At 43.3% G+C, this 25187-nt stretch overlaps 1 protein-coding gene across 1 annotated transcript in view; it reads right to left on the minus strand.

The window, feature by feature from the left end:
- Window positions 1-24530, minus strand: part of SV2C (synaptic vesicle glycoprotein 2C) — a 161223-nt gene extending 136693 nt beyond the window's left edge. The window contains exon 1 of the mRNA XM_059694290.1: window positions 24276-24530. The gene's annotated coding sequence lies outside the window, so the exon portion shown is untranslated. The remainder of the gene's footprint in view (window positions 1-24275) is intronic.
- Window positions 24531-25187: the final 657 nt, after the last annotated feature.

The following is a 25187-nucleotide window of genomic DNA, read 5'->3' on the forward strand; positions in this document are numbered from 1 at the left end:
TCACTCTGCAAATGGAATACACTGCTGGACATATGAGGGGGGATGGAGAAGGACACATTCATTTCCTTTCTGGAAAAAGGCCTCACTTTACCCTCTCTCAAGCTCACATAATTCACAAGTGGTCATTGTAAGTATTCATCATTAATAATCACCTTTGCTATCATCCAAAGGACATCACATGTGATTCGTCAAGAAAGATAGGCCTAGATTTTAACGAAAAGGGGTCAGTGGAGGAGTTTATCATTAAAGGTCCTTTACAAAAAACAACCCCTGGCCATGGTGACATTTACCAGAACATATTCACAAGTGCCTGAAGCAAGTAGCAGCTGAGTGGTGGTAGGACCGGTGATAGGAGAGGGTGGGGGGGAGATCAGTGAGAAGGAGGCGCAGTTTATTTCCTCTAAAGTCACTTTCCCACGGGCCTCTGACTGCATTATAACCAGCTGGACTGCACACCACGCCGCAGGGCACGCTATACACACGGGGCCAGGGCAGGAGGAGCGGGGAAGGGGTCCTTCCACCAGCCTGCTGGAAGGCAGAAAGGCCTACGGGCTCAGAGTGGACGCTGCCTTCCAGTTGATTCTGCTACTTTAACCCTTTGCGGTTCAATTTTATTTTTGGAATTCAAACAGTCTGGTCCAAATTAATTGATGCGATTGAATGTTGAACTTTTTAATGTTCTTATTTTAAAGTTTAAACCAAAAATTCACTGGTTATATTATTAAGTATGTTCAATCAAAGAGTTTATTCTTTAAAACATTTCATAGTGTGGTATCTTTTGAAACTGGTCTGTCGAGTCAGCCTTGACGTTGGGCCGAAAAGGGTTCAAGCACTGCCAGTAGGTGTGTGAGCCAGTTTTGAAAGACTCATTAGGAAAGTGACCAGTGACTTGGGCTTTAACAGAGCACTTGAGACCTCTGGGTTTGAGGACTGAGCCAACATGTCTGGAAGGACAAAACAAACAAGTGCAATAAGTAGATTATTTTCCTCTAAATTGAATTTTTTACTTAAGTAAGAGCTTCGGGTCCTAATGATTTAAAAGATCCTAAAAGGTTCTCTAAATATAAGCAGAATCAATCTGGCTTATTTGGTCTCTTTCCCCTCCCCGCTCCCCCCAGTGTTTCCTCACTTGGTGCTTAATACGGAAACCACGGTAAGGCAATATTCAACTTCTAGCCCTCAGTGGTGTTCAGGGACATACATCTATGGCGTGTCATCTGTATAGCACAATAACATTCACAAAGTAATTTCACATACATTATCTCACTTGATCCTCATTTGTACTTAGAGTAGGTTTTATGGATCTAGAAACTGAGGCTGAGAGATGTAGTGGAAATGGCCCAGGGCCACCGAGGGCCAGTTCTAAGAAATGGGAAACCAACTCCAAGCCTTCCGGCTCTGAGTGCTGGTTTTCAGCGGCCAAGCAGTGCTGAACTTGCAACATGCAGGCTCTCGGCAACTTTATGGCAAGTAGGCAACACTGTGCCTGCTTTCATCCCATTCTGGCTTCCAAAATTCAGTCTCTAATTTCTCCATTAAATGCACATAAGGAGGCAAACAGAACAACAGAGCTCCACGGAGAGGTGGGAGCTGGCTGCTAGGCTGGCTCACTTCCCCATCACCCATTTCTACACACCGGCCTCGCCGCCTGGGGTCCCTCAGCACAGTTCCTGCGGGTCAGAGCGGCCATGGGACTGCTCTTGACTGTTCACTCCCAAATGCTAACTCCACAATCCCTGAGGGTCTGCTCACTTAGGTCAATAGCTTCAGGAACGTGCCTTTGCTTGAGAGAGTGCCCTGCCTACTAACTTTTTACATGCAAACCCAGCAATTCTGCCCAAGTGCGTTTCTATTGATGCTGTGTTGCCAAGGACATTCATACAGCCCAAGAGGAGACCACCACACACACTCCGCACACTTGATTTCAAGCAGAGGGGGCCTCCTCTGCTTTCGTCCCACCTCCTCCACCCTGGGGTTGGTGGCCCTTCTAGCTGTTTTGACAAACTCCCACAGCTTCTCTTCTCTTCAGCAGCATTCTCCTCCTAAAGATCTCAAAAAAACATACAAGCATGCCCTTTGTGACATGCATATTAGAACATGTTTCACTATTTGGTACAGAGAGACATCACTGATAGTTTTAGGTGATAAAAACACTGTGGACAGTCATTCCTCTGAAGAGCAGTTGGTAACAAGATGTAAACCTAATTGTTATTCTATTTCTATGGAAAATCAGAGTTGACTTAAGTCATTATGTCTTGAAATATCTATTTCCCAGGTACAAACCATTGTATTAGTTTTCTACTATAATGTATCCTACATATAGAAAATCCTAAGGACTCCACTAAAAAAACAACAACACACAATTGAAACTACTAAGCAAGTTCAGAAGTATAGTAAACCTAGGGCTGCTGGAACGAAGTACACAAATCAGGTGGCATAAAACAACAGTTCTAGAGGCTAAAAGTCTGCAATCAAGGTGTCAGCATGGCCACACTCCCTCTAAGATCTGTAGAAGAGACTCCTTCCTTGCATTTTCCTCGCTTTTCACAGTGGCCACCAACCCTCAGCACTCCTTGGCCAGCAGCTGCATCGGTTCAGTCTCTGCTTCTGTCATCCCAGGGCAGTCTCCCTGTGCTCTATGTCCAAATGTCCCTCTTCTTATAGGATACCAGTCATATTAGGGCCCACTCTAATGACCTTTACTTGATTATATCTGCAAAGACCTTACTTCCAAGTAGTCACATTCACAGGTACCAGAGGCTAGGACTTCCACTTCTTTAGGGCAGGATGCAATTTAACCCATAGCACCCACTCTATTAGGAAACTGGCTGTATATGAAATGAACCTACATTTGATTCTACTTATGAATTATAAAGCATTTAATTAATGTTTCCCTGAAATAATTGCCCCTCAGATCTCCAAAATGAGGTAGCAACTGCAAGAAAAGAAAGAGAAAAACCAAGCACCTCTAGGGCTGGAAGAATTATGAAATATGCCTAGAGGAAGGGCCCCACAGAGATTAGCTCAGACACCTGAGAAGCAGGTGCTGCTCAGCTGGTGCTGGTGTCTCTGAGCGAAAAGGAGGGACCTCGTAGGTCCGGGAACCCTTTTCTAAAAAGGGCTGTCAGCCACCTGGCGCTTATGTCTCTGACAGGGCAATGATGAGGCAGGGCATTATTTTCCCAGGCCTGCCAAAAATTACCATAAACCTGGTGGCTTAAAACAACAGAAATGTATCCTCTCACAGTACGGATAGAGACTAGAAGCATGGAAGCAAGGTGTCAGCAAGGCCATCTCCCTCTGAATCATAGGTGGCAAGTGGAAGAAACTGTCACTTCTAATGAGAGCCCGTATCTTAACAATTAGCACAAGGAGGGAATGATCAACTGTGGCAAAAGTTGCTGATGGGTAACAAAAGGTAAGAGTTGGTAACTGTCCACTGGATTTAGTTCCAGTTGTTCCATGATCAATAAGTTCAGGAAGTGCTGTTCTAGGGGTTGTTGTTGTTGTTGGCCCCGCCCCCACCCCCCAAAAAGCAGGCATTTCAGCACTCTGGCCAGCTCCTTTCCAAACTGGCTAATTTTGACTGCCATGACAACAGTGAATAGCCATTATGTCCATGGGGCCATATACAAATGCTCACAGTGCTACCCACAGCCACCACATAGCCTGTCACTCCCCCCTGCTGAATTCTATTTTGATGTTTGACATTTCTTACTTAATTTCAGTAAGAAGTCCATGGATGATTGAAAGCAGATGTTCATGTTCTTTTCCTCTATTTCTTCGGAGGGTGACAGAGGCAAGTAAAAGTAGTAGAGAGAAATCATTTTGGTAAACCTTGAGCAAACTCAATGCCCATTTTAGAGACCTAGATGCATCCTTGATACCTCATTGATACTTTCTGTAGATAATTTCTGCTTTTCTTTAAAATTTATCAAATATGGTGACACGTTGAACATTTAAAAAAAACACATAATACAAAATGAAAACAAACAGGAGGCCATGTAAAAACAGCATTGAACTATGAATGAAGGATGCTGGATTCCAATACTGCCTTTGTCACTAACTGGTTACATAGTTAGGTAAGTGTTTTAGCAGCTTTTGTTCTGTTTTTCTTCACCTATTAATCAGAAAGCTGGCGTAAAAGCTCTCCAAAAACTGTCAGCTTTTGAGTTGTATTACCTGATACTAAAGTTGGCATGAATGGCTATCAGTGTTATTATGCAATTACTATGAATTTTGAGAGTAGCAATTTTGGTTGAGGATTTTACTTCAATATATAAATTATTACTTTTGTGCTCCATAAAATGGTTTGCATTTTTCACAGAGAAGTGACAGAACTCAACAAATTTATAAGCTAATAGGAAACTAAAACACTGAAAGTTAAATTTTAAAAAACCTCACTTAAATCTATTACTTGTTATTTACTTGGCATCTATGACTTTCTCAGAAATAAACTAGTTAATGTGTCTAAACTAGATAGTAAAACAGAACCAGAAAGCAGTTAGTGTATATCTGCACATGTTTAAAACTGATAAAAGAAGACAACAATGTGAAGAATGCATATAATAAATCAATGTTGGACAGGTCATTAATCTAATTTAGCTCTATGAGGAAACAGAGAGTCCTAACTTCTTGTTGTTGAGTTTTTATACATCCATAATTTCATTTTTTACATTTGTGATTCATCTCTTAGGGATCAAAACCACCCAATAGAACTTCTTCTACACTGTACTAAATGCAGAATCTGTGGGGAAATTATCTAACTAGAATTCCACTAGGACATATATCTGGTCAAATAAAACTGATAAACAGTAACCATAGGTATTGCTTAAATATCTTAATTTGGAACAGTATGTTGCTTGCTGATAAATATCACAAAAAATCACTAAATTTGGATATACTTAAAAATAATCTCATGAAGGGAAAAGAAAGACTTCTGATAGATCTGTGTGGCGCGCGCGCGCGAGCGTGTGTGTGTGTGTGTGTGTGTGTGTGTGTGTGTGTGTGTGTTTAACATAACCATTTCCATTTGGTGATAGTTATCAACCTTCAATGTAAGGTTATAATGGAGGTTATATTCTCATTTAATATCTGAAAACATTTTTAAAAAATATTTTTATTGATTTCAGAGAGTAAGGGAGAAGTAGAGAGAAATAGAAACATTAATGATGAGAGAGAATCATTGTTGGCTGCCCCTTGCATGCCCCCCACTGGGGATCAAGCCTGCAACCCTGACAAGGAATGGAACCGTGACCTCCTGGTTCATAGGTCAATGCTCAATCACTGAGCCACACCAGCTGGGCTGAAAACATTTTAATTTAATTCAATTTAATATCAGAAAACCATTTTCTTTAAAAATATAGCTATTTCCCTCAAGCTTTCTTATACTAAAGAGAAGCAATGAATGGTCTCATCTGCCTTTGGCTGCATAAACCTCATCAAGAAATATAGAGTGACTTTTTCCTGCTTTTTTATTGGACCAAAACATTTAATTACAATGGCTCGACAGATCTTTGTTTTAGTGTCTCAATACTTGAGTGCCTAGCCATCAGATAAGCAATCAGGTGCTTTGCCTTATCAACAAATCAAATTTCCAAACTGGCCAGTGGCTTTCAAAGTTTTCCTTGCTTCTCAAAGACTGCTCTGTGGACTAGCAGCATTGGCATTACCTGGGACCTTGTTAGAAATGCAGAATGTCAGGCCCCACCCGGGCCTACTGAATCAGAATCTGCATTTTAACAAGATCCTCAGGTGGTTTGTACACACAGTAAAATGTGACAAGCACTGTCCTAAAGTATCAACTCACATTGATTTGCATTCTGACGTAGCTCCTCTAGTAGGAAAAAAAGCAGCGGAATTACATGTTTTAACCAGGAATTGTAGCTGAGTATGCCCATAGCAGTGTGCCATGCAATTCATGAAGAAAAATGGGTGAAGAACTGCTTATATAGCCACTTTTAACTTAACCACCTTAAAAGTGAATATAATTGTTGAATACCTATACAGTATATCTGTGCCATGTAATTGCTGTGACCATATGTCCTAGATTCCTGAGACAATTATAGTTTACACCTGATATCCTAGACCAGTGATGGTGAACCTATGACACGCATGTCAGAGGTGACACGCAAACTCATTTTTTTGGTTGATTTTTCTTTGTTAAATGGCATTTAAATATATAAAATAAATATCAAAAATATAAGTCTTTGTTTTGCTATGGTTACAAATATCAAAAAATTTCTATATGTGACACGGCACCCGAGTTAAGTTAGGGTTTTTCAAAATGCTGACACGCCGAGTTCAAAAGGTTCGCTATCACTGTCCTAGAATAATTATTAATAGTACCCCACCACCTTTTAAACTAAAATGTTCTCATTTGAACAATAAATTATATCATGACCCAAGTTATAATCTGCTAAAAATCTCATCCATATGTCCATTGAAAACCTAGATAAAGCCAGACACCATCATTCAGGGGCATGGGTGAGCCAGTGGAAACAAACATGCCAAGGAGAATGGTGGTAGGAACCTATGCTCTTCTAGGTAAATGGGCAAGGAGTAAAAAACTGGCATTCACTGGTTTCCGATCAGAATATAATGAGATCAAAACACAGGTTTGCTGGGGATTAGCTCTGAGGAAGTCAATTTTATGTAATTGATCAGAGGAGAGTGCCTGGTGGAGCTAAAGTCAATTAACAGGAGCAAGAGTCCATCCAGAGAGCAATGGGGGAGCTGGGAGACGAGCCAGTTATTGAAGACAAGGATAGGAGGCGCCAAGGACAGGGAAACCAAATCAGGAACAAATCTAGGTGATATGTAAAAGTTACTTGGAGACACAACACATTAAATTGTTTTAGGCTCTTTTGTTAAGGTATAATTTACATGAAGTAAAATTCACCCTTTTTGTATATAATGTTCCAAGTTTGACAAACACACATCATAATCAAAATATAGAACAGTTCTCTCACCCCCCAAATTCCCCAAGCCCATCTGCAATTAACCCTTCCCCTGACTCCAGCCCCTGGCAACCATTTTTTGCCATTTCCAATATGTCAAGTAACGATAATCATACACTATGTAGCTTCAGTGTCTGACTGCTTTCAGTTAGCATAATGCATTTGAGATTCATCCTTCTTGTTGCATCCATCAGTAGTTGTTCCTTTTTTATTATTTCGTATTCCATTGTGTAAATAAACCACAATTTGTTAACCATTCATCAGCTGAAAGACATTTGGGTTGTTTCCAAGTTTTGGAGACACGAGTAAAGCCTACATAAACATTCACGTGGACTTGTTGCTCCACCCACCCATACATTCATTGGTTGATTCCTGTTTGTGCCCTGACTGTGGATCAAATCTGCAACTTTGGCATACTGGGATGACCCTCCAACCAACTGAGCTACCTGGCCAGGGCCATTAGTGATTTTGTGTGTGTGTGTAATTCTCACTTGAGGATATTTCTTCATTGAATTTTAGAGAGAGTGGAAGGGAGGGGGAGAGGCAGAGAGAGAGAAACATCGATGTGAAAGAGACACGCGCCTGACCCAGGCTGGGGATCGAGCCTGCAACCAAGGCACATGCCCTTGACTGGAACTGAACCCAAGACCCTTTAGTCCGCAGGCTGATGCTCTTTTCACTGAACCAAACAGGCTAGGGCCATTAATGATTTTTAACATGAAAATGAATGTTGTCTTTTTGTGCTTTACAACATATAATGGATTAAAGAAGGACAAAACTAATGGCCTCCTAGGAATCTGTATTCCACAGGAGAGATTATAGTGGCCTGGACTCCGGATGCAATAAAAACTAAATAACAAGTGCCTAGAAGCATGGCTTGGCATGTGCTGGAACCATAATAACCTTACATTGAAGGTTGATAACTATCACCAAATGGAAATGGTTACGTTAAACACACACGCACACACCACACAGAATCTATCAGAAGTCTTTCTTTTCCCTTCATGAGATTATTTTTAAGGATATCCAAATATAGTGATTTTTGTGTGATATTTATCAGCAAGAACATACTGTTCCAAATTAAGATATTTAAGCAATACCTATGGTTACTGTTTATCAGTTTTATTTGACCAGGTACATGTTCTAGTGGTCTTTTGGGTAGATAATTTCTTTCTGCTGGGAGGAGTTTGCGCCCTCCCTTGAAGCATAACTGACCACTGATTTTCAGCCTGGCTGACATATGACAACACTGTTTTAAAAGGAACTGTCCAAATGTCCAATAGCCACAAGTAAAATCCCTTTCCATTGAATAAACGTAGAAAAGAATGTTCTTCAAAACAGATACTTTCATAGGTCAACAGGGAAGAAATACATTCTATTTTACTTCTATTTTTGGGCACCTAGAGAAGAGATTTCTAATAAATGTTGATGTAAATGTAATTTCACTGCAACAAAGTTGTTACTGTATCTTAATTATAAGTTTTATCACTAATATTAGCAGCCTCTCTAGTCACCAATGATCACATAAACTGTTTTACAATTTTATAAGTATTTTGAGTTTCGTTTTTATGTGTTGTGTCGGTCTCCTCCTCTTCTGGAATGTAAGCTCCCAGAGAACAGGGACTTTGTCTTGTTGGCTGTGCTACTTCCAGCAGCTGGAGCCGTGCCTACCACTTAACGGAGGCACAAGAGAGGTGTGGGCTGTTTCACAGAACAAATGGAGAAAGGGGTCCACCTATGTGATGTCACTGCAACTGGCCACTCCCAGCTGGTATCTCTACCTCAAGACTCTCTCTACTTTAAGCCACTGCACACCTGACTTCAAACTCATCTTTCTAAATGTGCAGTTCTGATAAAGATACTTCCCTCCCATCAAAATGCCCAAACAACTGCATCTGCCCTTTAGGGTACATCTCAAATGTGATTGCTCTTGCAGATTATTTTTTATTCCGTAAATCAGTGATTCTCCACTGGGGCGATGTTGCACACTACCTTCTTCTACACTGAGAACATTTGACAATGTTTGGAGATATTTTTGGTTGTGAAAACTGGAGGGAAAATACTCTCTGAAATCAATAAAAATATTTTTTTAAAATGTTTTCCGATATTAAATGAGAATATAACTCGACTACTGGCATCTAATGGGTAGAGGCCAGAGGGGCTGTTAACCATCCTTTACAATGCACAGCACAGAGCCCTACAACAAGAAATTGTCTGGCCCAAATGTCAATAGAGCTGAGACAGAGAAACCCTTCGTTAAGCAAATATACTGACCACCGCAGCGTGTTGGGTTGCTTTTACTGAACTCCCACTCTTCCTTTCACAGTTCTGCTATGTAACCCATCTGAGCCCCCCTCCCAGGTCTATGTGCTTGAGATCCCAGGCTATACCCTATCTATCTCATTTTTCCTAAGGAGCACACACTATCCCTTGCATAAGGGAGATGGCCAATTTGTTGACTAAAATTGAATTGAAATTTCTCTTTCATTAAAAAAATATTTCAATTTTCTACTCGTCAATTTTCTCCTGTTTCCTCTTAAGAAGAAAAGAAAAGGTAGGCATCATCTTTTGTGCATTTAACTTTTAAATACTCAAAGACTGTTATTAAAAAAACATATCTGTCGTCTTACCTCCAGATAAGTTCAAGTATCTTTTATGATCTTATAGGAAAGTGTACTCTTTAAGAGCAATAACAGTGCTAAATTGGATTAAAGCAGTTTTGCTGCCAGTTTTCATTATGTACTATAAAGCTGCATTTATTTCATTGAGTATATCTGTAGTTTTTGGGCTAACAAACAAAACAAATAAATTAATAGTTAACCTTAGCCCCCTGATGAATAACAAGGCAGATTTACATGAATCAGGTCTAAATAACAAATGTCAGGATTTATCTAAAGCTCCTCCTTTTCTAATTATCCTAACATTGAACAACGTTAATAAGCATTTGCTAATTTATTGACACTATAAATATTTGCTGAGCGTTTTACAAATAAAATATTATGGCCAATTTGCTGACAGGGCTGTCCATTCAGAGACTTTTGGCACATTTTAAAAATCCAGCTAAAAACCAGAATTCACATCTGACTGCCAACTCCCCATTTTATCTCTTCTGAGACATGAGAAATCTGTTAGTCTAAGAAATATACACACAGAGACACAGGCTAATTCTTAGAATTAAGTTTGGAATTTTGAATGAAAAATTCAGCCTGGATAAAAAGGAGGAAAATCTTTTATGATCAGAAAAGCTCATCATAAATTGCTCTCTCCATTAATAGAAGGTAAGCTGAACTCTCCTGAATGTAAACCCAAAAGGCCTCTGGGCTGAGGACAAGCAGAGTGCCGCCTGGGAAACTAGACAAACCGATCTCCAAGACTGTCAGTCAAAGAGACAGTGAAAACCATTAAGAAGAGAATTTTGTGTTGTCATATGTCAGCCAGACTGAAAATCAGTGGTCAGTTATCCTTCGAGGGAGGGCGCAAACCCCTCCTACCAGAAAGATACAATCTGGTCAGAAGACCCTGAGAAGGCACTTAACATTGTCATGGTTTCCTGAGTGAAGATGTCACAACCCATCAATATCAGTAGAGGAAATGAAGACCACACACACACACACACACACACACACTCTCTCTCTCTCTCTCTCTCTCTCTCTCCCACAGACACACACATACCAGCAAAAGAAAGTGCTAATATTCCCAGTAGGAGGTTAGAAGTAACTTCAGAAACATCACTGGGGCCCCAAGAACTCAAGTGCACACTCTATTGCATTTTAATTTTAGACAAAGGTAGTTCATCATCTGATTTTTAAAAATTTTGTAGTACCCAATTTCAAAATCGTCTAAGTCAGTGGTTCTCAACCTTCCTAATGCTGCAACCCTTTAATACAGTTTCTCATGCTGTGATGACCCCCAATTTCATTGTTACAAATTGAACATAATTAAAGCATAGTGATTAATCACAAAAACAATATGCAATCATATATGTGTTTTCCAATGGTATCAGGCGACCCCTGTGAAAGGGTCATTCGACCCCCAAAGGGGTTGCGACCCACAGGCTGAGAACCGCTGGTCTAAGTGAAAAAAAATCTCTAAACCAGCAACTGCATATAGCATGAAATGTTAAGTTCCATCTTATTTAGAAGCTTTATTAAATGAATATGATGTTACACACCACATGCCTGATGTGGTAATCAGCACAGCAATTGTGTAATCCTATATAATAAAGAGGTAATATGCAAATTAACCCTCACACCCTCACAAGATGTTTGCCTGCGACCAGGCCAGCATGGGGGTTAGTGAGGGACGACCAAACGACTGAACACGCAGGCTGCGTGGGGCGACCAGGCCAGCAGAGGGGGCAGTTGGGGCTGACCAGGCCGGCGGGGGGAGCAGTTACAGGTGACCAGACCAGCACAGGGGGGCAGTTAGGAGCGACCAGGCAGGCAGGCAGGTGAGCAATTAGGAGCCAGCGGTTCAGGATTGTGAGAGGAATCCTGGATTGGAGAGGGTGCAGGCTGGGCTGAGGGGACCCCCCCCCTTCCCGCGCCCCCCTCTCTCCCGTGCACAAATTTCATGCACCAGGCCTCTAGTATGATAATAATTAGGGAGTGCATAATACCAAAAAATTGGGACTAAACTGGATTAGACCTTTATTGTAAAATATCCCTTTAACCTTGGCTCAGGCTCCATCTGTGTAATGTGGGTGGAGCTCAAATGTCTCCAAATCTCCCAGTGGGTTTTGTTGCTGTCTGCCCTTAAGAAGAATCACGTAATTCTTTTGATGTTAGATAAAGCTGTAGGTGTAAGATAGGTTATATCCCTATGTCTCACATCAAATATATTAAACATTGGCTTTTCTCCTTGGGCTTGCTGGGAAGTGAATGTTGACCTTTATAGGTTTGGATTTTTTAAAATTCACTCCCTTTGAATATTATCAAACCTCTTTATTCATGCACATTTGTATCCCAAAAGGCAGGCATGATCATTACATAGTCAGGTTCACAGTAATGAATGTTTGGGCAAACAATCAGCGGTAATGTATTTATCAATAAATGAAGCGAGCCCTGTCCCAACAACAATGTCCTCTGCTTGCCATAGATAAAGAGTGTGTGCCCTTATCAATGTTCCAACTTTAGATTAAAAGGCACACAGAGCATCATATATTATTCCTGGATCCCTCTTTCACTGTCTTCTGATTTATTTCTTCTAAATTACCCTCACAGCATTTTCAGTTGATAGGAAAATATTCAGATCCTTGAACTATGGATCAAGATAGGTTGCCAAGTTTTCACTCCCTCTTTTGTCAGAGTCTATTCTGGAAGCAATTCAGGGGGCTCTCACCCTCATACACAGAAAACTCTGGCAGGAGAACCCCACAGGAAGCACTGTCTGGCAGTGACCTCAGAGAATAATGGGATTTTAAAAACAAGGTTAGGAAGAAACCACCAGATTACCACTGGGCATCTCCCGCAGTTGTTGGAGCAGCCATCTTGGAACACTTGGTTTGTTTCTTCTCTCTTCTGGGTTTTCTCACAGTTGCAGGCTAGGTTCAGCTTTCTAATTCTACCTGGAACAATTGGCTACCCCCGTGGTCGGCAAACCACGGCTCGCGAGCCACATGCGGCTCTTTGGCCCCTTCAGTGTGGCCACGAAGTTTTAATTGCACTGTACGTGCACGCTCACACGTGGTATTTTGTGGAAGAGCCACACTCAAGGGGCCGCAGTCTGCCGACCACGTGGCTACCCTATTTTCACCCTTCACAATCAAGATTCAAGTAGCGTAGTAAACACTCAGTGCCTTCACAGCCCAAGTCCCCCGACTGCTTGCATTAGGGGTGCGCCTCGAAGTAGAAGTATGATAAAGGCTTGTATATTCTCTACAGATATACCATTTCTGTAGGCAGGCCCCCCCCCCCCCCCCCCCACATCCTACCTCCCTTCACAGCCACTGCTGGAAGAATATGTGGCGATCTTTACTGAAAGAGCACGGTTCCTTCAGACACAATGCTAAGATGGAAAAGCCCTCCTTGTGTCACAACCTGCCCCTTCCCACCCCCAAACATTACACGTCAGCTCATTACACGTGCTGCTAAAATGGGGAATCTAGAACAGCCAACAGCCCTACCAAAAACATGTATTTTGCAAAGCCTTATTAAATAATTTTCATAGATAAAATAACCTTACCTGCAGACATAAATTCAAAATCCTTATATAATGCCCTAACGGTAATAAGGAGAAATAGAAGAAATAATAAATCATGTTTTTAAATATGTAAATATCCCATGGAACAACTGTAGAATACAAAGTGAAGACATGAGCTGTTTGCTTCTAAATGTAAACTTACCATGAATGCAACAAACACCAATGCAGACAAATAGAGGTGAGCTTATTAGCAACTTAAATATCACAGTGCTTGTCACCACTGATGTGATTTTTAAAATGACTTGAAACAAAACAAAACACAATCTTTCCTTGATTTATTAGTAGTTTCACTACTGAAAAATACATATTTTTGACTACATAAAATGTTATGAGTAAAATACTTGTGTTTATATATAAAACATAAAAAGTTCCAGGCTTCACTTATTAGAAAGACAATTTTCACCTAAATGGATGTCTGCTGGGACATTGGAAAGCGGTGCCGTAAGTGAGGCAATGCTTTGCTCTATGGAACTGTGCTATGCCTTGCACGTCTTTGATCAGTGGAACGTGGGCTGTAGTGGCAGGCACCAGTTCTGAACCTAGGCTTAAGAGGCATCACATGTTTCCACCCACCTTTCTTGTACTTCTGCCATCTCCATGCAAAAAAAAAACCCCATGAACTGGACAGCCAATTATTCCAACTAGGATTAAAAACCTGAACCTAACCTGCGACTTGGAGAAAATTCAGCAAGCTCCACCTAGACCATCCAGCCCCCAGCCAATCCACAGGTGCATGGGGGAACAGAAATTATCAGTGCTTAAAGTTAGCAACTTTTGGAGGGTCTGATTAGGCATCTTGATGTAGCAATAAATGTCTGACAAATACTTGCCCACCCAGCCCAGCGGAGGCAAGTATGGCTAAAGGAGGAATAGAAAAGTCAATGAGAAATTCATGATGTTGGACAGGGAATGGCTGGATATTAGGAAAAAGAAGGAATGGGTGGGGTTCAGGGAAAAGGCAGAAGATAACCAGTTCTATGTAAACATACAATGCTGAGTCACTAGCCTTATGAGTTGCTGAGATGTAGAAGGGCCCGCCAACAAGCCATTGCAATGTGTATTCCATGAGCTCAGATTCCCCTACAATCACCTTGAAGGACAGAATATGCAAAATCTGCCATATTCTGACAAATTCATATAAAGGCAGGCAGAGATGTAATAGGAATTAAATAAGACCTATGGTTGTCACAACATAAAACCCTTGTCATCAAAATTCAAATCATGGTTCATTTCCCTTGCAGATTATAAAAACATATAGCATTAAATAATCAGTAGACCCACAGCAAGCCCATGAGTATTTCATTAAAACATTTTTTAATCCTTACCTAAGGATATGTTTTTATTGATTTTTAGAGAAGGGGAAGAGGAGAGAGAGAAACATCAATGTAAGAGAGAAACATCAATCAGTTGCCTCCCATAGGTGCCCCGACTGGGGATTGAACCCGAAACCTTTAGGTATATAGGACAATGCTCCAACCAACTGAGCCATGGGCCAGGGCATGAGTATTTCATTTTTATCAAACATTTTTGCTTTGAAATAAATTGGTATCACCTGCAAACCTGGGTTCTCTCACTTAGATATTTTTTAATTAAGTTTATCTGTCATCCTATCTGGTTATTAATGTTCTGTTATTTTTAGAGCTGTTATTCCATGATAAAGAAATAGTGAGTTTAAAAACTTGCATATAACCAAAGGAAATTATTCCATGTTCAAATTAAATAGAAAATACATCTTTTTTTTTAACATATCAAAGATATATTGAGCAACAAAGATACACCATTTGATATATGTTCTCATTCTTTTTACATAAGAGAATATTGACAGAAGCCATTCTATGGACCACTAAAAATATCCAACATGATAATTTGCTGTCTGGCTTCCTAGAGAAAGTATCTTGCATGATAATTTATCTGACTTCAAAGAGAAGTTAATCTTTTGCCAGAACTAAGAGACCACTACAACCCCTACAAAGTAGGAAGTAACACATCTTAAATAATTCATATTCATTTTTAAAGGTCTTAAAGTAATGCCACAGGACTCTCGAATTCTAGAGTCTTTACAAAAAAAATTGATTGAGCCCTGGCCGGTTTGGCTCAGTGGATGAAGCGTCGGCCTGTAAACTCAAGGGTCCCAGGTTCGACTCCGGTCAAGGGCATGTACCTTGGTTGTGGGTGCATCCCAAGTGGGGGGTGTGCAGGAGGCAGCTGATCGATGTTTCTCTCTCATCGATGTTTCTGGCTCTCTATCCCTCTCCCTTCCTCTCTGTAGAAAATCGATGAAATATATATTTTTTAAAAAATGATTGAGCTTCTAAGTATTTAAAGCAATGAAGAAAACACAATTCAATGCAAGAATCACAGAGTTCACAGAATAAAAAAACACACCACACAGTGATTATAAATAACTATGCAATAAATTTGACAACCTGGATAAAAATCGACAAATTTCTTTTTTAAAAATGTCGTTTACCAAAACTGACATAAGAAGAAACAGAAACTCTGGAGACTTTAGCTATTAAAAAGAAATGATTTTGTAATTAGAGACTTAAAAGCATTAGATGAAACTTCAGACACATTCATAAGAAATTTTAGTAAATTGGAAACAGAAGGAAACATCCGTTCTGATACAAGTGAGAGTCAAATGACAGAAATGCTCATGAGGGACTAAGTCTAAGGTCAGGAGCAGAGCTGCTTGGTAGCCCAGAGGAGGATGGAATAAATTAGGGACCTTTACTCTGCCTCTGGCACCCCGTGGGTTGGAAGTGTGGGCATCTAGAGACAGCATCCTGGGCATTGTCATGTCCATCAGCAGTGGTAAGGCTCTGCCAACCAGTTTCCCAGATAGTGGGCCGGAAAGAAGTCCATGGGAGCAGGAGAGCGTTGTTAGGCATTGCCAAAGGACTGAAGTCAGGAAAGTGGAAGGGAATTATGGCTGGAAAGGACATGCAAGAGGGTTCTGGAGCACTGGGAATAATCTCTCTCAAGAGCTGGGTGTTGGTTAAAGGGATATGCCCAGTTTGTGAAAACCAATTGAGTTATATACCCTTTTAAAACATGCACTTTCACCTCTAGATTTCAATTTAAAAGGTTTAAAAATTATTTAAAATATTTTTAGCTGTTATGTGTCCAGCACTGAGAGTTACAAAGATCTCAGTGACTTGGCGCTCTCCCCTGAGGTTCAAGGGACTCAGAATGCAGCAGGAAAACACATGTAGAGAGGACATGATGACAAAGCAGGGGAAGCTCTCCCACAGTGGTGGCTACACGGGACTGAGAGAGATAAAGGGCCCTGAATTCTACCATAGAGGGTCATGAAATTTTAAGCTGAGGCTTGAAGAACAGCTAGGAGCCTTTCCCACAGACAAATGTTAGTAGTGGGGGAGGATCAATAGTGGGAGGGAGGACTTTCTAGGAGAAGATAAAAAATTGCCCATCTCCAATTCCCTCAAATACACAGACATAGCAGAATGAAAAATGTCCCTAAAAGCAAAATATTCTGAGTAGTAATACAGGCTTTTGACAGCTATTGAACACATAAGATTTATTGAGAACAGAGGTGGGGGAGTAGGGGAAGCTTTAATAACCTAAGTCAGCAATGAGCTGTCCCTCTCAAGGATCCTTGCATTCAATGATTATAAGTGGGTTCTTTTTTTTTTTTTTCATTCAAAATGAAAATGGCTTTATTGAGTACCAATATAATTTATGTTCTCACAGTTTTGATTACCTTGCCTATATTATGGACTAGAAAATTTTCCATGGGAAAAACTAGCACTGCTTTTTAGCCACTAAAAATAATATTTAGACATATTTGAAAAGTAGCATCTTAGGAGCATCTTGAAATTAATTTTTACCACCTTTACTAATGACTTAATTACAAAAGTAATATGTGATTATTGTCGAAAACTCAAGCAATTCAGAAATATATAAAGTACTAAGTGTAAGATTCTCTCTATCTTGCTCCCACAAGATAACTGTTTGGTCTTTATCCTTCCAGACTTTTAAATATATCTTAATTTTTTAAAAATATAGGCATAGCACATATTCTAGTCAATAAAGTGCTATATTTTAAACTCATAACATTTCTTCAAAATATTTTCATATTAATTATATATAGGGGTTCACTTCATTCGTTTCAGTGGCTATGTAGTATTTCATTATTGACCTGGTTACCCTCTGATGGAAATTTAGGATGTTTCCAGCTTTCCACTACCACAGATAATAATGCCACAAACATCCTGTACAAAATTCTGATGATTTATCTTAATATTGTGATACCTCTGAACATGTGTGGAAGGGAGGACCTACGAAGTCTCCTGAGAAAAGGCTCATCCCAAGTGAACAGCAATTTGAGACCCACTTTTTATGGTCCTAGGACAATGGCCAGAGGGAACTGCTGATTAAAAATACAGGATGCTGTGTCACTTGAAGTGTCCTCTCACCAGTCTCCATGCAGTCCTCTAAACTCTCTGGGGATATGAGAGGATTCAGTAGCATCAGCAGTTTCTGCAATTCTGGGGCCAGGGCACTCTGGGCAGTGAGAGGCAGTCCATCAACCCTGCAGGGAACCGGAACACAGACTGCAGCTGATCCCTGAGGACTCAGAAAACTCATGAGGAATCTCTGCAGCGGCCTGGGAATCCATAGCTGGGCTAAGAATAGAGCCAGAGAATGACTGGGTGCTATCTACGGTGGGTCTATGTTTCTCTACCTCCACACTGATTGGCCAACAGGAAACCCAGGCTGCAGATTTAATTGGATACTTCAAAAGTCATCTTTATACTTAGCTTACTTTTGTGTTCAATGCAGTTCCTAATGTGTTGGATGTGCATGAACTGGAGCATACCGTCCTGCGTAGGAAAGAATAACAGTATGAGGGCAAACATGAGTACGGCCCCGTGGAATTATTAGAATGTTGCTTCTTAAATACAAACACACTTAAGTGCAAAATGGAATAAAAAATGGCTTACTTAAAACATCTAAAAAGTAATATTAAAATGAGTACATCTAAAACAAGCTCGTCGAAGCCTGAAATGATAAAGTGGGTCACCTTCTCCACCCACTGCCAAAGCGCAAGGCGTTCGGTGCTGCGGAGGCTCCTGCGCTGCATGACTCAGCTGGGCCATTTAAAGCAAAGAACAAACATCTCATATTTCTCTTAGAAAAGTTCAACCCCTCAAGATCACTATTTATCTTATGTAAATCCGCATATTTTAAAACCTGAACACTGAGGCGATCTCGTCTAAAACACACTGCTGGTGCTCCTACAAAGGCAGCCTGGAACTTCAAGCTCCAATCATTCAGCAACTTCAGGAGCAGAGATGGGGAGGATCCAGAGGAGTGGCCTAAAATAAGAGACCGAAGGCTAGTCCTTTAGAGCCCCTGATGCTCAGGCAAAGGTTTAGATACACTGGGGGCCGTCCTGGTGTAGTGCAAAGGGCATTGAATTTGGTTCAGGCAATTCTAAGCCATATCTGGGGGAAAACACAAATTCTCTAAGTAATGAGAGGCCCAGGGTCATTAGGAAGACTAAATATAATGTTCCCAGTGCATGTGCTATATACAAACATGTACTGGTCACCCAGACCAGCGACATAGCTGGCAGGGTCCAAAGGAAAAAAAAAACATGGGGCCCCTGTTCCAAGAATTTCAAGTAGTGATGGCAGCATATAAATCAAATACAGAGCCCTTCTAATATGTTTTGTTTTTTATTGATTTTTAGAGAGAGGAAGGAAGAGGGATAGAGAGAAACTTCGATTGGCCTGCTTTGTCCCCTGCAGGCCCCCTACTGGGTCATGTGCCCTGACCAGGAATCAAACCAGTGACCTCTTGGTTCATGAGTTGACGCTCAACCACTGAGCCACACCAGACGGGCCACAGAGTCCCTTTTGCATGTGAGGTTGTGTGACTGCACAGCGACGAAAGCCCATGAAGCCGACCCCGGGTGCTACCATCTGCCGATGGGTACTCCTCCAGAACTGCCCAGGTAAATCTCAGAGCACCCTGCATTGGTAAATGTTCAGGAAACACCTGTCTGCTAGCAAGACTGCATTATAATAAAAAGGAGTTTGGGTTTCTTACATTAAGAAGGAATCCTTTTATTTTACAAGACCTTGAAAGAAAAGCCACTTTTCAAAGTACAGTGTCTACAAAATAACATGCTTATGTATATTTTCCCACTTAATCTTCATACACAATCCTAAAAAGTAGGTACAAAAATCATCTTTTCACAGCTGAAAAATGACGGCTCAGAGAGGTTAAGAAACTTGTCCATTTTTTCCCAAATAGCTCATTAATTTATCTCATAACATTTATTGAGCTTCTGCTGTGTTCCAGATACTTTTTTAGACACTAGAGACAACACAGCAAGACAAAACAACAACCTGCCCTTAAGAACAATGTATGTTCATAATCTGAATTCAAATGTAACTGAGCATCCATTTTTCTCTGACAGCCTTACTTAAAAGCAAAAGTACACTGTGAGAGGAAAGGGAATTTTAACCTCACGAGAGAGGTTTGGGAGGCTTCCCCAGAAAGGGAAGACCGGCCTAGAATCGGAAGAACACAAGGAGCTAAAACGGTGAAGGTGGGTTGGAGCAGGTGATAAGGTTGCCATAGCAGGAAGAGGCTGACGTGTGAAGGGTGCCAGGATGGGAAAGGTTTGGGAGGTTCTGCAAGATGAGGTCATGGAAGTGAGCAGGGGCCAGACCGTTCAGAGCCTTGCAGGCCTTGTAGGTTAAGGTTTTCAGTCTTTACTCTAATAGACTGGCCAGTCACACATGATGCTCCTCCTGCCTGTGCCCTCCCTTCTTTGATGTCATCTACTACACAATGGTCTCCAGAGTCCTTCCCAATCCCTGCCTTATTGACTTTTACCAAAGAATTTAGTCATCTTCAAATCGGTCTTGCTAGCTAGAATGTGACTTCTCTAAGGGCGTCAAGGAAATAATGTTAAAGAGAGCAACATAGCTTAGTAAGTCCATGGGCTCTGGCTCTATGCCACACTGCCTAGGTCAAGGGTCCCTGCAAGTGTGGTCCCATAATGATGGCATCCAACCCACTTGGCAGAGCTTGATAAACAGCATATTCTGGGCCCACCCACAAAACCACTCAATTAGAATGTCTTGGATAGGGCTCAGAATCTCCATTTGAACAAGCTTCCCAGGAAGGGATGATACACGCAACTATTTGAGAAGCGCGGTCTATTTGACGATTCTAAGATTCTAATTCATAGGATTTTCGAATAGTGACAAGTGACAAGAGAAGCACTTATTCTATCTGTCCTAAATCTCACTGTGCTCTTGAATTGTAAGAGGGCCCAAGTGCTCTGAGAAGACAAAAGCTCATCAATATGGTTCTTAGTGTCTGGTCTTAATCATTTGTATTACATACTGTCCATGGGAAAAGATAGAGCAGGCATGGTGTGCAGTACAGAAAACATTTTAAATGTTGTCATGTTAAATTGATTTAAATATCTGCTTTACAGTAAGCTGGGATTATTGTTTTTCAAATTTGACCTTTTAAAATGTTTTAATTAATGCTCCCAATGGCATAATACAAAACCCAACAGACCATTTCCTCTACAGAAACAGAGCCCATAGCTCCAAGTAAAATTTCAATCCGACTTCATCAAAATCACTTCCTATATTCTACTTGTAAGCAAAGTTCAAGTTTAAAATAAAACTCATCATATATTTCATCATTTCATGGAGGGAAAGAATATTAGGACCAGAAAAGACCAAGCCATCCAAATCCACCCCTCCCCATTTGTTCAATTCTTCCCAACAGGGAAGCCATCATCATAGTCCCTAAGTGGGGCATCAGGATAAAACTAAGTGGTGTCTGTAGATCCCATTAAGACGTATTTCCAGAAAGAATTAAAGTAGTGGCTCTTCCCCCATTGATACTCTCAGCTGTCTCAAATAAAGAAAAAAGCTCCAAATTCTATCCACTGCAACATTTTACACTGGTTGCTCAGTAGGGCTGGCAATTGAAAAAAACAAAGCGAACAAAAACAATTTTGGATGTTGTACCAAAGCTGCACACAGCTGGGGCACTGCCTCTCCTAAGTTTACAAACAGACTTTACAGAAATGATACCTTTGTGTGAAATTAACTGGCCATGAAATACATGTTCTAAACCAGATCAGACAGAAATTTCAGCAATGTAGAACCAAGAAGCACAGAGGTGAATGCTAGGTTTTCCTCTGATGCAGCCTCCTGCTTTCACTATTCACAGATATTGGTTATTACGTATGAATAACATGAATAACTATGCAGCGAGCTGGTTAGGAAGCATTTTGACAAATCAGATGTCTTTATTTATGAAATATGTCAACAAGCTTGCTTACCTCAGAGTAAAAAGTAATAATCCCTAATGATAGGAAATGGATTTTCTGGTACTTGCAGTCACATGACGCCCACTGTGGATGCCCATTGTGATGCCCTTTGCGGTAATCTGGGGGAAGAACTTGTATCCCATTCTCTGAGGCACCTTCCACATTTAGGGAATCTTATAGATTTAATAATGAGTAGGATTTCCCCCTATAAGCTCTTAGGCTAGTCTGCTGGTCAGACCAGAGAAGCTACTTTTACTGTCATTAGGTCATTAAAAATAAATTCGATTTCTCCACTACATCACCACAACACTGAGGTGTAATCCAGAGCTTTCCGCCCCCCCCCCCTTTCCTTCTCCAGACAGCAGCTAATGGCATTTGATGTTATATTGGACGATTAGGAAAAATCTATTGTCTACATCTGCTGAGTCTGAAGGCCAAATTTCATTAAAGGAACAGTACTGGAGAAAGTCTCTAGAATTTTTTAAAAGATAAAATTGTTTTATTTTTCTTTAAAGAGACGGTGTTTCGTAATATTTTGCATTCATAAAGAATTTGCATGTCCAAAGCTCTCTGAGACCATCTCTTTTGTCCTCAAAACAACTCTGTAATCCGAGCTAGTTTGAGCTATTTTCCACATTCCTCACATGTACAAAATGAACCCAAGAGGGTAAATCACTTGCCCAAAGTGACATAACATAATACCTGGTAAGGTGGGAGCTGGGATCTTTGTCTGGACTGTGTGTGATCATTGCTTTTCTGCCCTCCCCCCTCCCGCCCCCCACTTTCATTCCTTTTGCCACACACACTGCAGATTGGGGCTCACTCAGTAAAACCAGCAGAAAAAAACCTTTGCTATTCGTTTTCCAGAAAGTGTGGTCTTTAAAAAAATAATAATTATAATACTAGTAAACAGAATGAAACGCGGATTGTGCTTTTTATTTTCTACCAGGGAATGCATTCATTGTGCTGTTGTTAACGTATATTTTTACATCAGGAAAGAAAGGATGCAGCACATCGTTTTTTGTAAGCCATTCTCAGGCTTACGCCCGAAGAACAGTGAAGGAACGAGTTAGCTCCTCCGAATCCCATGCACCTCAACACCGAAGCTTTCACAGGAAAACTCGCCGCCAGCAGGAGGCCTTCCGTAATTTGCCCCTGCGAGTGAACGCCAAAGAGATTAACTAACGCCAATTCTCCTCCAGGATTAAGGATAAGAATTAAACGACAACAACTTTCTCGCGCTGTCAGTCAGCTAAGTATGCGGGAAGGAGGTCCTGCGAGAGAGGAGACCATAGGGTCCCTATGGTGGCGCCTTAATAGACGCCCCCCGTCCTCGGTCCCCGGGGGAGCGCCCGGCCGGTGGGGCGCCTTCCCGGCGCTGCGGCGCACTGCGGATCCGCCCACCTGCCCGCAGCCCGGACCGCGGGGCTTCCCAGGCCGCCCGCGCCGCCGCCGCGCCCCCCCCGCCCCCCCCCTCGGAGTCCATCCGCCCCCGCCTGCCCGCGGGTCGCAGCGGTGCACTGCCGGGCATCCATCACCAGAGAGCCTCTGACGCACACACGCGCGCTCCCAGACGGAGACTCCTGCCTCCCCCTGCGCCGCCCACCCCCGCCTGCCCCTCGTGGGTCTGCATTTGAATCACTCGAACACGTAGCGGGTGACGCGAGCACCCCCCGCTCGGGCCATCCTGGCGGCACCTCCGGCCCCGGTGCCCAGTGACTCAGCCCCTCCCCCTCCGTCCCCGGGTGCCCGGCGTCTGAGGTCCCCGCAAGCCCACAGAAATGCGCTGGGTGGTGCATTCGCGGCGGGGTGCCCACCTCCCCATACCAAGTTCATCACCGTATTCCGCAGTCCTCGTGGGCCCAGCCCGGGGGCTCCCCGCGACACGCTGGGGACATGTCTTCCCAGTTCTAGAACCCAGGCCAGGGGAAAGAGCCCTCTTAGAGAGGGGTCAATGGATTGGGTGATCGTCTCCAAAGCCCGCACCACAACTGGAAATTATCTCGGTAGTTTGTTTACATGTGATGGGTTTTTCTCCCCCACGGAGCACCACACCAATACGTCTCTTCAGCCTCACCTGGAGCCCAGCGGGCGCTCGGTAGGGTTTTTCTGAATGCAGGCGCAGCGTAGCGACGCGCAGGCACTTACAGCCACAGCCCCGCGCGTGTCCTTCTCTCCATCCCTCCCTAGACGCTAGACAGGCGCGTCGAGGACTTACTGGAACAGTTTTTCAATTCCCCGTGTTCTTTTCGGCTCCCGCAGTACCCACTGCGGCTGCCTCTGCTCTCCCGCCACCCTCACGTCTGCAGAGGAATCCCCGCGGAAAAGTTGAGCCCAAGGCTGGAATGGAGGTACTGGACAAACACCCAGCCTGGGACTTAGAGCTGCTAGTGCGGAATCAGCCTCCTCCTGCCCGTCGAACCAGGCAAGCAAGGATCGTGTAGGTCCCCACAGTAGGAGGGCGCGGCCCCCGCATCGCTGCTGCCCACATACTTCCCCCAGGAATCTGAGATAAAGTGAGCCCACCTCCCCTGACCTACCCCAGGCAACTGGGGGGAGGGTGGGGAAAGTCACACCATCCGTATATGCCCCGACTTCCCCGGTCCCGCCCCAGCAAAGGTGCCCGGCTGGGCAGCACCTGGCGCCCGCAGGCGGGGCAAAGTTGCGCTTCCACAAGGCTGCAAAAGTTCCCAAGGCTGCGGCACCTGGCCTCTGGGTCCGGAAGGAAGATTAAGCAGCGGCGGGAAATCCCACCACCGCTGCCGGGGTCCCTCACTCACCGCTCCGGCCGCTGGGGACCCCCTGCCTTGGGTGCTATCAGCGCTGCAGCCGCCACCGCGCGGGCGTCGCTCCGGCTCGCTCTCCCGGGCCGCCTCCGTCTGCCACGCTCCCCGCAGCGCACGGAGTGGTGACTCCTCCAGGCGTGTCAGCAGCGAGAGGAGGGGCGGCAAAGTGGCTCCCGACTCACACGCTGCGGTCCGCCTGCCCCTCCTCCGCCTGCGCCTCCTCCCCGGTGCTGCAGTGCCGGCGGCGGCGTGGCTGGAGTACGAGCGGAACGCGGGGCGGGAGGCGCGGCGCGCGGGGAGGCGGGAGCGGCGCACGACTCCGTCCCCGGGGCGGGCTGAAGCGCCCCGGGAGGGCGGGGTCCGGCTGCGCTGCGGGGTCGGTGGAGATAAAGCCACCCCCAGGGGCGGGTACTTTGAAGAAGTCAGGGCTCTGAGTTTGTGAGAGTGAAGGAAAGGGCACCCGTCCTTAATTAGTGGCTGTGACTACGCATTGCGCACCTGGGGGCGGCGCCCCGAGTCCGGTCCCGAGAGAGGGAATTTTCAGTGCTGAACCGCGGTTGCCAGGGAGAGTTTGCCTCCTATCCCTGGGCCAGGGACGGACCGTTAACTTCACTTGACTTCCAGGAAGCCATTAGGCAGGGCTAAATTGACCATTCCCCCGACCCCTACCCCCACTCCGCACTCCGGTCGAGGGGAAGCTTAGGGCGCAGTAGGAGCATCAGGAGGAAACTTGGCCGGGGTCTGGGGTCTCCTCAATGCCTGGTAGGGTCAGACAGCCAGGCTCACAGGCAGACATTGGAAGCGGCCCTTTGGGGTGGGGGTGGGGGGCAGACGACCAAATATTTAATTTTTAAAAACACGGTAATTTTGTTTGTATTCTCGCCCTTTGGCCTGCTGGAGACCCCA

Source organism: Myotis daubentonii, chromosome 4 (genome assembly GCF_963259705.1).
Source record: "Myotis daubentonii chromosome 4, mMyoDau2.1, whole genome shotgun sequence".
NCBI lineage: Eukaryota > Metazoa > Chordata > Mammalia > Chiroptera > Vespertilionidae > Myotis > Myotis daubentonii.